At 32.5% G+C, this 15,746-nt stretch overlaps 1 protein-coding gene and 2 pseudogenes across 3 annotated transcripts in view; 1 reads left to right on the top strand and 2 right to left on the bottom strand.

The window, feature by feature from the left end:
- LOC108822226 (uncharacterized) overlaps positions 1–15,746 on the top strand; it is a 44,525-nt gene that overhangs the window by 19,581 nt on the left and 9,198 nt on the right. The gene's annotated exons all lie outside the window — the stretch shown is intronic.
- On the bottom strand, positions 2,358–2,976 carry LOC130498927 (60S ribosomal protein L27-3-like; annotated as a pseudogene).
- Positions 10,234–15,746, bottom strand: part of LOC130498994 (uncharacterized) — a 6,153-nt pseudogene continuing 640 nt past the window's right edge.

The following is a 15,746-nucleotide window of genomic DNA, read 5'->3' as shown; positions in this document are numbered from 1 at the left end:
TGCAAAATATTATAAAATATGAGACATTATAAAGAAACATATTAACATCGGTTTCATTTCAAAAAACAAAAATTGATCAATGTGTGAAAATTAAAATCAACTATCTTATTTCAGTTTAATTCATGAAAAATAAAATCACAAAACTAAAATTCTATTAAATTATAAACATGACCTATCGACAACGGCACATTATGTTTTAGTGGGTTCAATATACTGTTTAAGTAAAATAATAAATGTTAAATGGGGTCAAGAAGGAATTGAACCTGAGTTTTTGGAGCTTTTTGTTTTCTTTCTTCTGTACTAGTCTCATCTTTGTAAAAAGCAATGTGCTAATGTATATAATTTATGTCCTCAATTCTGTAAGTTGGCTGATAGCATGTTCTAAGCCATGTGTGTGAGTTAAAAAAATTTCTGCGTGATACCCCATAAGGCCACTACAACCTAAAGAGCAATGAGTAAGGTGTCAGCTGGAGCTTCGATTGATGAGGAAATACCTAACATGTAATCTTTCCACGAACTCTAAGTACATCTATATCATGTAGCTTCGACTTGATACTCTTTTACTTTCGTTGCATGAAATTTGGACCCTGGAACTGCTCTGTCAAGGTAGAACCAGATGCAACTGACTCTGAAGAGAGGGGCAACAAATTTCCAAAGAGACCTGCCAAAATTAGTCCATTGGAAACTCGCAAAGTTGAATTCAAATGAAGCTAAAAGGGCTGCTGCAGCTAGAGCCAGATCATCCTCATCTGTCCTAAGACCAATTGCAAACCTTCATGCACAAGATGACGAGCTTAGTTCCAGTGGCACCATCAATGTCGTCAGCAGTGTACGCGCAGATGCAAATGGGGCTGTGTTGAGTAAAGAGATGAGAAACAATGAACCAAGGTTGCCTCTTTTGCACCAAGCCATGGTAGCTAGGACGAGTACAGGACAGAGAGACCCACAGTATGAGCAGTTTCAGCAGTCCAGGTCATGCTCACCAGGCCGTCACACTTAGTTCTCTCCCCCAGTATCATACTGCTGGCCACCGCTTCACTGCAGCGGCTCATCGAATGCTCCTCCCTGACCACCTATTAATCCAGAAACCAATCACATGATCAACTGAACCTTTGTTGAAAAAATAATGCAGAAAGGAAGCAACTCTGATCCATTGCTTCACCCTGCCCGTGCAGCTTCTCTTCTGATAAGATGTGAGAAGAACATCGGTTATTTGGGACCAAGAAGCAGGTAGATATGTAGCAGTTCCTGAAACAAAATCTGAGGCAAGAACAAGATTGTCTTTACAGAACCAGCTAATTCCTATCTCACACGTCGGTAGCACTCAGAATCCAAGATCCGTAGCAAAGTTATATCCTTGTATACAAACAGCCTACGTCCTAAACCTTTACTTTCTCTTCTTGTCAGCATGTTTTGTATCACTCACTCATACCCTCCCTACAATATATATAGCATTACAAGTCTCACAGTTTGTGAATCAGACTGTAACCTCTTCCGGTGTTTCTAAATAATTTTATTGTTCTTACAAAAGCTCTGTTTCTCATCTCACAGTAGCCTCTGGTTTAATGTTGTCTGCTTAAACTTGTTGAAACTCAGTTCTGAAGAAGTTGGCTCCCGGTAGCTGTTAGCATTGCCGCTGGGTTCTCTGGAGCCATTGCAGATGCAGCGTCTCATAGCTCTGACAAAGCAAGAACACGTGCACAGCGTATAATATTGCCAGAGGTTAAAAGAACATCCATCTATGGCTTTTTCACATAATCTTGCATATTATATGTTTCTCGTTATCTTCATGTTTGGTTTCCATCATACAGACAACTTATTGTTCCGAGGAAATGGGACTGGGATGGCTCAAAGCTCTGTTGCAGCTAAGTTATTGTCGGAAGCCATGGATTTATTGGTTCCCAAATGATAATACACAATCTGTGAATCTTTCTTGAATCGATAAGATAAGCAAAAATACCTCTGTTTTGATGATTTATAAGAAAAAGAGTAACATTTCTGTGCTACGAGTCTATTACAATCTTTTGAATTAGGTATGTAACATTAACAGACAAAAATAATTACAAAAATAAATGGTTGTTGTATACAAATTCAGGAGACTCATCAGCATTAACAACAGTCGTACATTTGCTGGTTCTAATTAACACAAGCTTTAGAATCAAACACAAACTGAGTGACTTATGTTCCTGATCCATTTCTAACCGATTTTTTTAACCAATCTAATATGAACTGATCTCTAGAGAAGAAAGTCTATGATTAAGTTTAATCACCAGAATCTAAAGATGTGTAAACGACTATACTATACTCAACATTTTGTAACCTTAACCAGATCATTCAAAAAGAACTGAACAGGTCAATAATCATAATAAAAAAGATTTAAATATCGAAAAAAAGATCTTTCATCTTCCAAAACAGGATCCACATTGTTCAACCTTAATAAGAAAAGCAACAACAATAATAAAAAAAAGAGAAGCTCGAAATGTCTTCAGAACCTGAGCTTGGTGAAGAACCACCTGTTCTTCCCGGTCTTGAACCTCTCCTCGAGCTTAGCCTTGGCCTCCTTGAGAGCCGCGACCTTCTTGTCCTTGGACGAAAGAGCCTCGAGGGTCGCCACTTCCTTGAGATCCACGTCGAGGGTGTAACGCGTCGGCATCAGGTGCTGGTAGTTGACGACCTTGATGAAACACTTGACCTAGACTTCTTCGCCGTCTTCTTCGCCGAGTCCTTGCGGATCACCTTGCTCGGGTACTTCTTGAGCCCGGCGACGAGGCAGTGGCCGTAAGGACGCTCGCGGTTCCCGTCGTCGAAGGAGCGGATGATGACGGCTTTCTTTCCGGCGTATCGGCCTTGGAGGAGGATCACGGCCTTGTTCTGCTTCAAGAACTTCACCATTGTGGCTTCGCTTCTCTAGATCTCTCTCTCTCTCTCTCTCTCTCTCTCTCCTATCGCCGCTAAGAACCCTAAGTGGCTAACTCAGTGTAGATTTCTAGGTTTAATAAAAACTCCATGGAGGAGAAACCTAGCCCAGTGAAAGGCCTCGTGGGCCGTTACGTTAGACCCATTTTAATTTGGGCTTTGGGTGTTCTATAAGTGATTTAGTTTCAACTTTACGACAATTAAGTAATCTGCATCAATACCATTAAATTAGAATCATTCCTGAATTATACCATTATTTTTACGTTTTAAGTTTTCCAAAAATGTTTTAAGTTTTCCAAAAATAGCATTATTTTTACAAAGGATTAATAAAACTCATTAATGACATTTGAGTCTTTTAGGCTTTGATTGGTAGAGCATTAGCATTGCTCTACATTATCCAATCAACATTTGTTACAAAAGCATTTAGAAAAACATTTACTAAATGCTAATACTCTCCAAATACTCTCTAGCAAATACTCTCATATGAAGCTTTTGGAAGAGCATTTGCATTTACAATTTATATATTTATGAAATAAATATAATTAGTTCATTTATTTGATTTAATAATATTATAAAATAAATTTTATATCCAGAAATGAAGTTTCATTTCTAAAATAAATTTACAACATAAATTTTTTTTAAATAGTATTTCACATTTTAAATATAATATAATTATATAAATTATATTATATTTTAAATGCGAAATATATTTTTTTAAATAGATATTTTAATTGTAAATTTTATTTTTTTAAACAAAAATTTGATATAAACATAATTTTTGAAATTAGTAAATAAAATAAATTAATTATGTCTATTTTATATATTAATATATATCCAAAAATAAATTTATATTTTATTTATTTTATTTAATAATATTCAAAATTATTTATAACCAAAAATAAATTTATATTTTTTAAAAATTACATTTAGTTTAAAATAATAATATTTCACATTTAAAATTTAATTTAATTTATGTTATTAATTAAGATTCATTATTTTTAATAACAAATATTATATATATATATTTTATAATTAAATAAATAAATATATATATTATAATTTAATATATATTATTTTAAAATAAATATATTATATACTAAATTTTATAAAAAAAAATTAAAATTGTATACTGCTACTGCTTTACCAATCATCTTATTAAAAGTTTTAATGAGAGCATACAGCTTCTGCAGCATACTGCTTCTACAGCATAATGCTACTGCTTCTTCATTTGCTGTACCAATCGAGGCCTTAGTTTTAGGTTTGCAGAAATATATTTAAATGGATCAACAAATAATGAGCTTACATAATTTATTTTATTTAATATAAATATTTTATGCTCAAATATCATACATATATATTCTGAAACTAAATTAATAAAAAAACATAATGACATTATAATGTTATTTTTCTTAAATCTATGTATCATTAAAATTAATTTTAAATCAAAAATAAGAAATAGAAAAATACAAACTTATAATAGGTTATTAATAACAAAAATAAACTAATATTGTCATATTAATAAGTTTTATATTATCTTTTTTTTATTTGGATGACATAATAAAAGTTGAGTCTAAGTTAAAAGACCACACGTTTATGTAGTATAAAAAAGTATGTGATTAATTTAATAAAAAATAAAAAAATACTATCAGATATTTTGTGTTTTATTCGATCATTGGTATTAGATCACAGGTTAATAATGAATTTTGGGGTTTTTACCGGGTTCTATCGGAATTTTAATTAACGATTTTTTCATTAAATCCGAACTAGATTATATACATGGTACAGGTCTACCAGTTCAGCAGATCTGGGTCGAATATGAAAAACATTTTTAAAATTCAAACATTATTTTCAAAAAAAAAAAATTATAATGTTCTTTAATAAAAGTTATAAATTCATGTAAATCACTCTTGACCAAATATTTGTTCTATTTATTTTTATTTTAAGAGAAAAAAAACAAAATATTAACCACTTTATATGTTTAGCAATAATTTATATAATATAGTAATAGCCCCAAGTAAAAATTTCGGATAAAACATTGTTTAACTTATTTACAAACATAAAACGGTTGTATGACGCATTTTAAATTTCGCCATACTGTATACACTATTACAAACCCGCATAATGAAACTTGATCATGTTACAGTTTATATAATAAAACGAATAATAGTTAATCTTTTTTTTGTCAATGGTCACTTTGGACCGAAATCCTCAAACTGAGGTAAGGAGAGATCGAACTCTTAATGTCAGGATCCGAAGGAAAAGCTCAGTTGCCACTTGGCTACGAACAACCTGACAAATAATATTTAATCTTTATAGTGAAAAAACAACAAAAAAACCCCGCTCTTTCAAGGACGGGTCACAATCTAGTAAGTTTGCTTATTTGACTCTACTGTCATAAACCCCGAAGAACCAAACTCTTTTTAGCTTTATTGATTCACTAGATTTTGATCCGCGCTTTCAAAGTGCGGGATTATTAATTTATTGATTAAAATTGGTAATTTTTTATAATTTTGTAAGTTTTTATTATAAATTATAGAATTTATAAGAGTTATGATTAAATATTTTGCATACATTTATGTAAATATATTCTGCATACATTTATGTAAATAAATTTATCTTTGTTGTTTTGCTTTTAATCAATAGATAAAAAATTTATATGGTATTGAGAATATTTAGTTGTGCTATAAATGATTACTTTTAGTTTAAATATTTAAGTTCATATAAATTTATTTTCTTGTAACTACAAACATAGTTGTGAATATTTAACAATTGATCTTAAATGTATTCAGTGTTTGAAATTGAAAAATATATTCAGTATTTGAATTTAAAAATATATTCAGTGTTTGAAATTGAAAAATAACTTTAATACAAACAAACATTCAGACCGTATGTAATGCATATTAATTTAAAAAAATCACACAATCTTTTATTTTAATAAGATACTCATTGTATTTTTTTAGGAACTATGTTTTTTTGTTTAATTTAAAATGAATGGTGAATATTGTTAAAATTATTGTTTAAACACCAGTTCATAATGGAGATATTTTTAATATTCTATAAAAGTTATTAAGATGTATAATAATAATTTATGAACTAAGAATATACGTATTAAATATTTTTCAATCGTTATAAATATAAAACATGGTTATTATAAGGTTGTATGAATATATGTTATAGGTGTTGTTAGAGTAGTTTCAAATAATAATAACTAGATCTTGACCCGCGCTTTGGAAGCGCGGAATATTTTACGATGAAAATTTCACTAATAACTTGATAAATATTTGGTAATTTTTAAAGAGTGTATTTAAAATATTTTTGCATTTAAATCAGTGTTTTTAAATTCAACCATGTGATTATACTGATTAATCCGGAGATCTGACAATTCAATTTAAGTTCTTAAAAATATCATATTTAAAAAATCACTAAAACCCGAGACTAACTGATTGAACTGATAGATGACCGATATGTAATCTATTTGATTTAAATTGTAATAGTTTCATAATTTGTAATCTTATAATCCAAATTTTAAAGTTCATTATTTTGTAATTTATGAAATTATGACGTTTCTACAAAAATTTAAAAGAGAAAATGATAGAATATAAAAATAATTAAGATTAATTATTGTATTGTTTGGAAATATTGATAGTAGTATTAAAAATATATTGTTTGGAAACATTGATAGTAGTATAAAGAAATAAGTATATTGTTTGCAAACATGGATAGTAATATAAAGAAAGGAAACATTAGTGATTTAATGTAAGTTTAATTTTAAAGTATAAATGTGTATTTAATTTAAAAAACTTACAAAATAAATGTTAGGTCCAAGAGAATGTTTCTGTTTTAATAAGATAGATTAAAAAAACTTGAAAAAGTAGTCCTCATTGTCGGGAGAGTTAGAATTTTTTCTTCATTTATGGTGCATTAACTCTATTTAATGTAATTACTATATCAAAAAATGAAAACTTTACATATACACTTCACGTATAGATAGTATAGTTAAGATTTACTTTTTTATTTTAAGAATATTCTCTAATGGCATAGGTTGATATTAGTGTAAAACTAGATTTTGATCCGCGCTTTTAAAGCGCGGGTATATATTTATTTTTAAAATACAATTTGGTTGAATTTATAATTTGATTAGAAAATAAATAGTTTTAAAATTTTTTATTTGTGTTTAAAAAAATCGTTCTATTATAATACTTGATTTTCAAGCGATGTTTTCATATCCAACCCACACCTATAATTGAAGTGATTAATACAGTGATATGAGTATAATTCAGTTCAAATTTAATAAAAAAATTGTAATTATAATTTTAGAAAACCTGGTAAAAAACTAAAAAATCTGCTATTAACCTAAGATCCGATAGAGATGATCTGTTAAAACCAAAAAAAAAAATATTTGAAAAGTTTATTAAATAATTCATACTTCTTAATATTATATAAGTAAAAAAAAATTTAGACTTTAATGAGATTTGTATTATGCCAATTGAAGAAAATGAAACAATGGTAAAGAAAACTTTATTATTGATTTTTTTTTGTAACTAAGCTATGATAAAGTTGTATTTTTATTTATGTTCAGAATCTAAAACTTAATTTTAAGATACATTTAAAAAAACGAACACTCAAAATTGACGTATCATTATTATGTAAAAAATAACATAATAATAATATTTTTAATTTGCATGTATATATTCATATCCGATCTTTAAATAATATTATAGATGGAAAATAATATTCAAATTAAATGGAAAGTATAATATGTATAAAAAAATAAAATTATATCATTCACAAAAATATGGAAAATATTAATTACAATAGATATAGATAATATTCTATTTTTAGTTTAAATAAATCATATTTAATATTTAAATTAAATGACAATAGGAAAAAACTATTAAATATAATAAAATGTAGGGGCAGAATCCTAAATTTTAACAATAGGATCCTGCTTTAATAGTATAGATTAAGGGCAAAATCATATGAAGAATTCTGCTTAAATAGTATAGATTTAGTTGAAGACATGTCTTCGTTTACCAACACTTTCACACAAAATTTTTGGTATGGTTCAGTTTGTATGGTTGACCACCATAATCAAATGTATATTTTTTTCCAACAAATTTTTGTTTAGGTAGTAGCTCCTTAGTAAGCGTTATCCTTTAAAGTTTTTTTTGACAACAACGTTATCCTTTATTTATAATAACTAGATAATTCGCGTTCTACGCGGAGAAATTTTTTTGAAAAAAATATATTGTACTTAAATTTAAAAACATATACATTTCATTATCAATAATTTTTTTTACATTTGATTAGAAATGGACATTTGAATACTATTGGGTCAGATCTTTGAAGGTTTAGTTCGTTCGAATCTTTGCAGGTTTGGTACGGGTTTAGATTCGGATAACCTATTTAATTCTTTTTTCAGAAATTACAGTCTATATATAATTAAATTTTCAAAATCTAAAAATAAAATAATAAATAACATATAAATTAAAATAATGTATGTCAGAATATCTTAAACTTAACATAAAATTGGTTAATTTAAATATTGGATAGGAAATCAATATATATTTAAGCATCATTTAGCTATTTTAGACATGTAACTTATAAAATTTTGTATATATTTCTAACTATTTTGGACAACTTAAAATCATCTTATATATTTTGTATATTCTTTTAGATATTAAATTTTAATAGTTAATATCAAGTATATAAATTCTTTTTTTTGGTAAAATAAGTATTTGGTAAAACAAGTATGGTGCTGTTCGTTTGCTCACCCAGGTGATCCACTGGATGAAGATGCAAGTTGATGTTCGTTTTGTACATTAAAATGCTACATCCAGATGGATCACCCAACTGCATTTATGAAAACTCATCTCAAATTCTCATCTAAATGAGGGTGAGTCTTCACGGAGCATCTGGGTGAAGGTGAGTCTTCACCAAAAATTTGATAATTTTTTTCAAAACAAAAAATTCTCGCCAAACCCAAAAATGCAATTTCCCGTCAAAATTGGAAAACACAATTTCTCGTCAAAATCGGAAAAAAATAATTTTGCCAAAACCGGAAAACATAATTTCCCGTCAAAATCGTTCGTTCAAATCAGAAAAAGGCAATTTCCCGCCAAAACCGGAAAACACAAATTTCTCGCCAAAATCGAAAACACACACTTTCAAGCCAAAACCGAGAAATCACAATTCCCGCCAAAACTGGAAAATATAATTTCCCGCCAAAACCGAGAAACCACAATTTCCCGCCAAAACCGGAAACATAATTTTCCGCCAAAATCGGAAAAACGTCATTTCCGTCAAAACCGGAAAACACACAATTTCCCGCCAAAACCGGAAAAACGTAATTTCCCGCCAAAACCGAAAAACGAAATTTCTCGTGAAAACCGGAAAACGCATTTTCTGGCCAAAATCGGGAAAACGCAATATCCAGCCAAAACCGGAAAACGTAATTTCTTGACAAAACTGGAAAAATACACTTTCCACCAATACCGAGAAAATGCAATTTCTCGCCGAAAAACGCAATTTCCCGGCAAAACTAAAAACGCAATTTCCCGTCAAAACTGGAAAAACACACAATTTTCGTCCAAAACCGGGAATAAACAATTTCCCGCCAAAACCGTAAAAACGTAATTTCCCGCCAAAACCGAAAATGAAATTTCTCGTAAAAACCGGAAAAACGCATTTCTGGCCAAAGCCGAGAAAACGCAATGTCCCGCCAAGACCGGTAAAACGCAATTTTTCACCAAAACTGGAAAACACACTTTTCTCCAAAACCGAAAAAACGTAATTTCTCGCCGAAAAACGTAATTTTCCGGCAAACCGAAAATGCAATTTTCCGTCAAAACTCAAAAAACACAATTTCTCGTCAAAACCGGGAAATACAATTTCCCGCCAAAAATTTAGAAACAAATCTATTTTAATTATTTAGTAACAAGTTCATCTCGATGTAAATGTAAGTTGAAAAAAGCAAACAAACATAGTTGCATTCAGATGATTTATCTGGATGGATAAACGAACTGTAGAGACGAACAACACCTAGGTGGAGCATCTGGATAAGGCATCTAGATGGACCATCTAGATGCATCTTTCAGATGTACAAACGAACAGGGCCTATATAATCTTGTTTGAATATACTCGGACACTTAAAATATTTTGGTTTAGTTTACATTCAGTTCCGGTTCTTTAGATACCAAAAATTTGAACCCAGTCGGATATCTAACCAATTTTCTTAAGGGTCAATACTATTCTTTAGATCGGTCTTGGTTCGTTTTTTATTCAGATTTTGTTCAGCCCTATATTTTATAGTGACAATTTTTTTTAAAAAAATGATGATACTTCATATTGATTTTGGTATGTAACAATTTTGGTTCATCTAGATCCAATCTCACTGACCTATAGAAATTAGGAAAATAAATAAATTTGATTAACGTAGAAACTAAGTTATTTAGCAATCTTAAGGTGACAAGGGAAGTTCATCCGCTTCATGGGATCTCCCTCCGGACATGGTTTCTTCTTCTACCTCATAAGTTTCGTTATCTACATAAGCCTGAGAACTCACATTTGCCCTCTCAAGTCCTTGTGTTTCAAGCTACCTGCAAATTACAGACAGAATCGCACGCAATGAAGTGTTAAATGCTATTGAATGGTAAAGAATCTTATATAAAATTTTGCAGGTTTCAGTAATGATTGAAAGCCAATGAGATTTCAAAAGAAAGATTTAGAGTGTAGTCACGTCGTACCCATCCAGAAGTTGGAGCCGCGTGATGTTGTATGGAGAAGAGCCTTCACGTGAAACAGAAAGCGCTCTAAAGATCTCTTTGTTGCTGGTATTTTGCTGGTGATGGCTGTTTGTTTCATACCCTAAAAACAAACTCACATTTGTCATTTCGGCTTATCTCTACAAGGAAAAAGAAAAGGTATCTTAAACTAACCTTAGCTTCAGAACATAGAGTCTGTAATGTTCTTGTAGCCTTTTGGAGATCTTTGACCTAATTCAAATGTCAGTTGTGAAAACTTCAGTAGACTAAGAGGAGAGATAAAGTAGAGGAAAAGGCGAAGAACACCAACTTACCAGCTGGATGACTAATTCGTTATGATCTTGAAAATGTGCTTCCAGGAAATCAAAAACTACACATTTGTGTTTCAAATGTAAAATAAGCCAGTAAAAAGACAGGTAATTCAACTCTTATGTGTAATAATGGAAGAGATTATATACCTTTTAGAAATGAGTCCACGTTCCCGCCATACTTGATAGCCATTCCGTGGATTGTAACCTGTTTAAGAAATTACAGCACCATCATCACTGCATTCCATAATGACCGTTTTTGCACACGCAACGTGCCTATGCTCATGTTGCATGTTAAGGAAAATCCGTCACCTTTTCATGCGAGCGACACATGTTGACTAAAGACACTATCACATTTACAGTCTTCTGAATGTCTTTTAAGTGTGCTTCGGTAGCTTCAGACTGACAGTTTTGCGTTTCTCTGAGCTAACAGCCTTCACCTAATCAGGATCCACATGGTAGAATAAAAAAAAGGAAAGAACTTTTATTGTACGGCAGAGAAGATAATTATACGTGCAGAAATCAGACAGAGCGAAGATGGATTACTGACCAGTTTGTTGAGAATTGCAAGATTTTCTTCATGCTGCATAAATCACCCAGGAAATATGAGGCTATTAGTCCATGACAGGAGATTGGAAACATATGAGATATCTAAGAATTTGTCTTACCAATGTCTTGTACCATCCTCTGAAGTCGCTGAACATAGTGTAGGGAATTCATGATCATGAGCATCATCTTCTCCTGTTTGACTTGGATAGAGAGGCCTAAATGCAATCAAATGTCAGTGCGCAAATGATTTCCATTTCAGGATATAACAGTCAATCAACTCAGCATGGAGAAGATGGGTTTAGTTTCCACGTACAATAACTCAAGTGGAAGGTTATGTTTTAAAGCTTTAACATTACATCAAACTTTATGCAAAGCAGAGACCAGAGAGAAGAGATTTTCCTTTTCAACGTACCTGTGGCAAAGTGGTACAAGCAAGTTCATTGAGCAAATCAGATGGGGATCCACTGGTTTCCAGATATATTCGCAATATGTTCTGCACCATTTCACCCTGCGGAAACCGAAAGCTATACACATTGAGAATATCGAACGCGCTACAATAAATTGTGCTATCCATGAAATTTGGCACAATATGAACATACTTTGTTCTTCAAACCCTTATTATCAGTACTTTCATCTATCCATTCATTCCTGAGAAGTTTCTCAGCCGAAGTTCCCAGTTTGGCATGCAGACTGGATACAAGAACCTGAATGGGACCTGCATCTCTTTTCTTAGTAGCTCCTTCAGATACCTTACCAATATTTTTCTGTGCAGAGGTCACCACTAACTGTAGGGTGAGAAGACATTCGAAGGCCAGATCAAACGAGAAGGAACAAGCTGCAGCAACATTTAACAGTCTTAATGGGAGTTAGAATAGGATGAAATATGACAGGGAATAATGGAAATCAAGACAAATATTACCGTTGCTTAAAAAATCTTCAAAGAAACAATAAACACCAATATACATGTAGTCCTTTGTTCCAGGTGAAGGGAAAGGTTGCAAATCTGGGAAGCTAGCAACTGGAATTTCTGTGGGCTGGAACGCTTCCAGAAGATCCAGCAGCAGCGATTTGTCTGTTTCAAACCCAGGGAGGGTCAACATCTGCGACATAAAGTTGACGTTTGGGAACTCAAAATTAGCATACTTGTATGTAAACTAAGATTAAAAGGAAATAATTGCAACCAATATCGAACTACTCAACTTAGGAAACCAGATGAATCACAAAATTGGTACGGATAAGATATAAATTAACCTTGCTGAAACAGAATAAAAACTTCTTTGCACACCATTGTATAAAATCAGAGATTCAGAAACCACTATATTGGATGTGATTGGATTTCCAGCCTTAGCAAACTCATCTCTCCAAATAGTTTGAGAAGTTTCCTCACCTATTATTGTTTAGGTCAGATTAGATAAGGTAAATCAGTATCTTTAGGACTTTCAGTAGACTTGATTATCTCCAGTATCATACCTTTATGAGCAAGGACATTGCTATATTCAAATGCATCCTGAGGCTTGGAAAAAGTCCTTTTATTTGACTGAAAAGTTCAACCAATCTGAACCTCCGGAAACTACCTGGAGGGCTTCCACGTTTGAAAGGAAGTTGTTTACCAGGAGGAACAAGACTATCCAGCTTGGTATGAAGATCTTGCAAAAGATACAAATACAGGGGTAGCTAGCATAGAAAACAAGAACAGGTTGAGATGCATTTCTCGCATCTAACAGAAATTTGAAATAATATTTGCTATTTATCTCGGTACTCAGCTTTATATCAGGGCTTTCGTAATATTGGCTCTGCACCTGTATTCGAAAGCTAAAAAAGTATTATCATTCCAAGAAATTCCAAGAAAAAGTGTAATAAGAAGTCTCTATATAACACCCATGGTTGATAATAATATTAACAAAACTCGGGCTAAATTCATTGTCTAGTATTTGTGAAAGAGTTACGCAAAAAAAAACTAGTTGATAAAATATCAAGCCAGATAAAAAGGTTTCACTAGGCTGACCTTTGGAAATTTTAGGATGGAAAGGCATTGAGGAAGAAGAGGCCTGAATTTGAATCTTTGGGCTGCAAAGGGCCGGGGAAACTTGAGGAATCTTTACACTTAGAGATTCATCACTAGAACAAGTTTCATGCGTTGACCCTGACGCTGTCCTGCAATCTAACGATGAGGGGAAGGATTTTCATGTAGCTGTGTTTGACTCGTGACTACTCCTGCTTTCTTGAAAGCGTCCAAAATAGTTTGCTGTCGCAAGTGTTCATCAACATTTGACTGCTTTGGCTTTTTCAATATTTATGTTTCATGTTTCCCTTGCGTTGGGAAGCATCATCTTGTAGTTTCCTCTTCTCATTTTTCCTCTCTGGATGCTCAGTTTGTTCGCTTGTGGCTGAATAAGGGTGGAGCTCCGGTAGAGACTGAGGAGATACGTAATCAAATTGCTCAATAAGCTTTCCAGGAATCTGCTTCAACAAGTATTAGTTTTCGTCAGAGTTGTATATATAATAGGCCTTATGACGCCTATAGACATCTTATCTTAAACAAGATGTAAAACACAAACAGCACATTACGAAGCTTTGAACGGTGACAAAGTAGTGAAAATACATTAGATTTCTGAGTCGCTTTCAGAAGCTTTGTTGTTACATCCTTTTCTGTAGCCTGACTAATGCAGCCATCCCTTTTGTCAATTTGGGAACTGAAGGCGTTAAGCTGCAAAAAGATAGCAAAAACATATGAAAAAATCGAGCACAGCAATGATGCAGAGAAGACAAGGTCATGTCACTCACGAGTTCTCGTATCCAGTTTGCAGCATAAATATAAGAGAGAGAAGAGGATTTCTCTCTGCTTTTTTGTAAAGATTCCATCCAGCTGCAGCAAAGTACTTAGACATTCGACAAGATAAGCCAAAAGTTAGTTAGGAGGGACAGTATAGACAGGATTAAATACTTATGCAGTTTAGAATTTTCGGCTTATGTTAGAATTTCAAACATTCTAACAAAGGCCAAACAACTTCTTCTACAGTCATGCAGAAGTCAGAGAGCAGGTCAAAAACTTGTCACTAATTGAAAGTACAGCAATATGATTCTTGAAAAGAACATAGCTTCTCACCTTGGAAGAAGGAAGGTGCAAAGGGCATCCGAGCAGAGCATCAATTCCAGCAAGGGATCCATTATTTGTCAACCTCTCAACCTTGTTAAACAATACAACTCAGGCTTGTTTTCTAGTAAAGTCTCGAGTTTCAAGGGAAGGAAAATCTTACAGATGATAGCAAAAAGAAATTTGAAGGAGAAATCTGCAGACAACAAGACCTGCAGGTAATGTGATCCTTAATTCAGTCGTCAGTTGTCAGAGAGAACTGTTTTAAAGTAATCAAGGGCAGAGAAAATCTCATAAAACCAACTCTGAGGATGAAGATGCCAGGGCCCAAAATGTTCAAACAGATTGGTGATATACTACCATCCAAGTTCATCCAAGAGATCCCCTAAACGATTATAAAAAAAGATGAAGATCAAATCCATACAATGCTCAGAAGAGATTCAGTTAATCTTAAAGTAGAACCATGGTCAGTATATGTTTCCACCTCTAGTCCAGAATATGAACTCTTATCAGCCATTTCTCCGTTGTCAATATCGGCTAGAAATAGTGACTCAAATTCTCCCAGATGCTTCCCAATCCTGAAGAGCATTATAAAATATCATCCGCATGAGGCAATAAAAACTGTACCTTTGAAAATTGCAAAACATAGCCAAAAAGGGATTGAAATCTAACCACTCCATTAATTTCTGGCTGAAGTAGTTTATGGCTGAGAATTGCAGCGAACTCATCATAGAAAATAATTAGGGCTAAGTTAGACTGTCTGCAAGAGTCTACAGATGTCTTTAAGACTCCAAAATTTCCCCACAAATCTGAACCTGCTAAATGACAAATTAATGGATTATTAAGTAGAAATCACAACAACTCCAAGGTCAGAAGATCATTTCCCTCAACTACTAAGACATGTCCGATCTTACCTGAGATGATGAACAGTCAGGAACACTGTTTGCATCCCCAAGTGATGAAATAATCCTTAGCGTTCCAACTAAGGCCCATCTTTTTGTACTTGAGGTCTGGATGACTAACCTGCCGGTATAACATAATACACGTGAAAGTGAGCTGCCATCACCTAATGTTCCCTAGAAAGAAAGATAATTAACATTACCTGCTTCCTTACTA

This window comes from Raphanus sativus, chromosome 8 (genome assembly GCF_000801105.2).
Source record: "Raphanus sativus cultivar WK10039 chromosome 8, ASM80110v3, whole genome shotgun sequence".
Classification (NCBI taxonomy): domain Eukaryota; kingdom Viridiplantae; phylum Streptophyta; class Magnoliopsida; order Brassicales; family Brassicaceae; genus Raphanus; species Raphanus sativus.
This window is presented reverse-complemented; position numbering and strand designations above follow the sequence as displayed.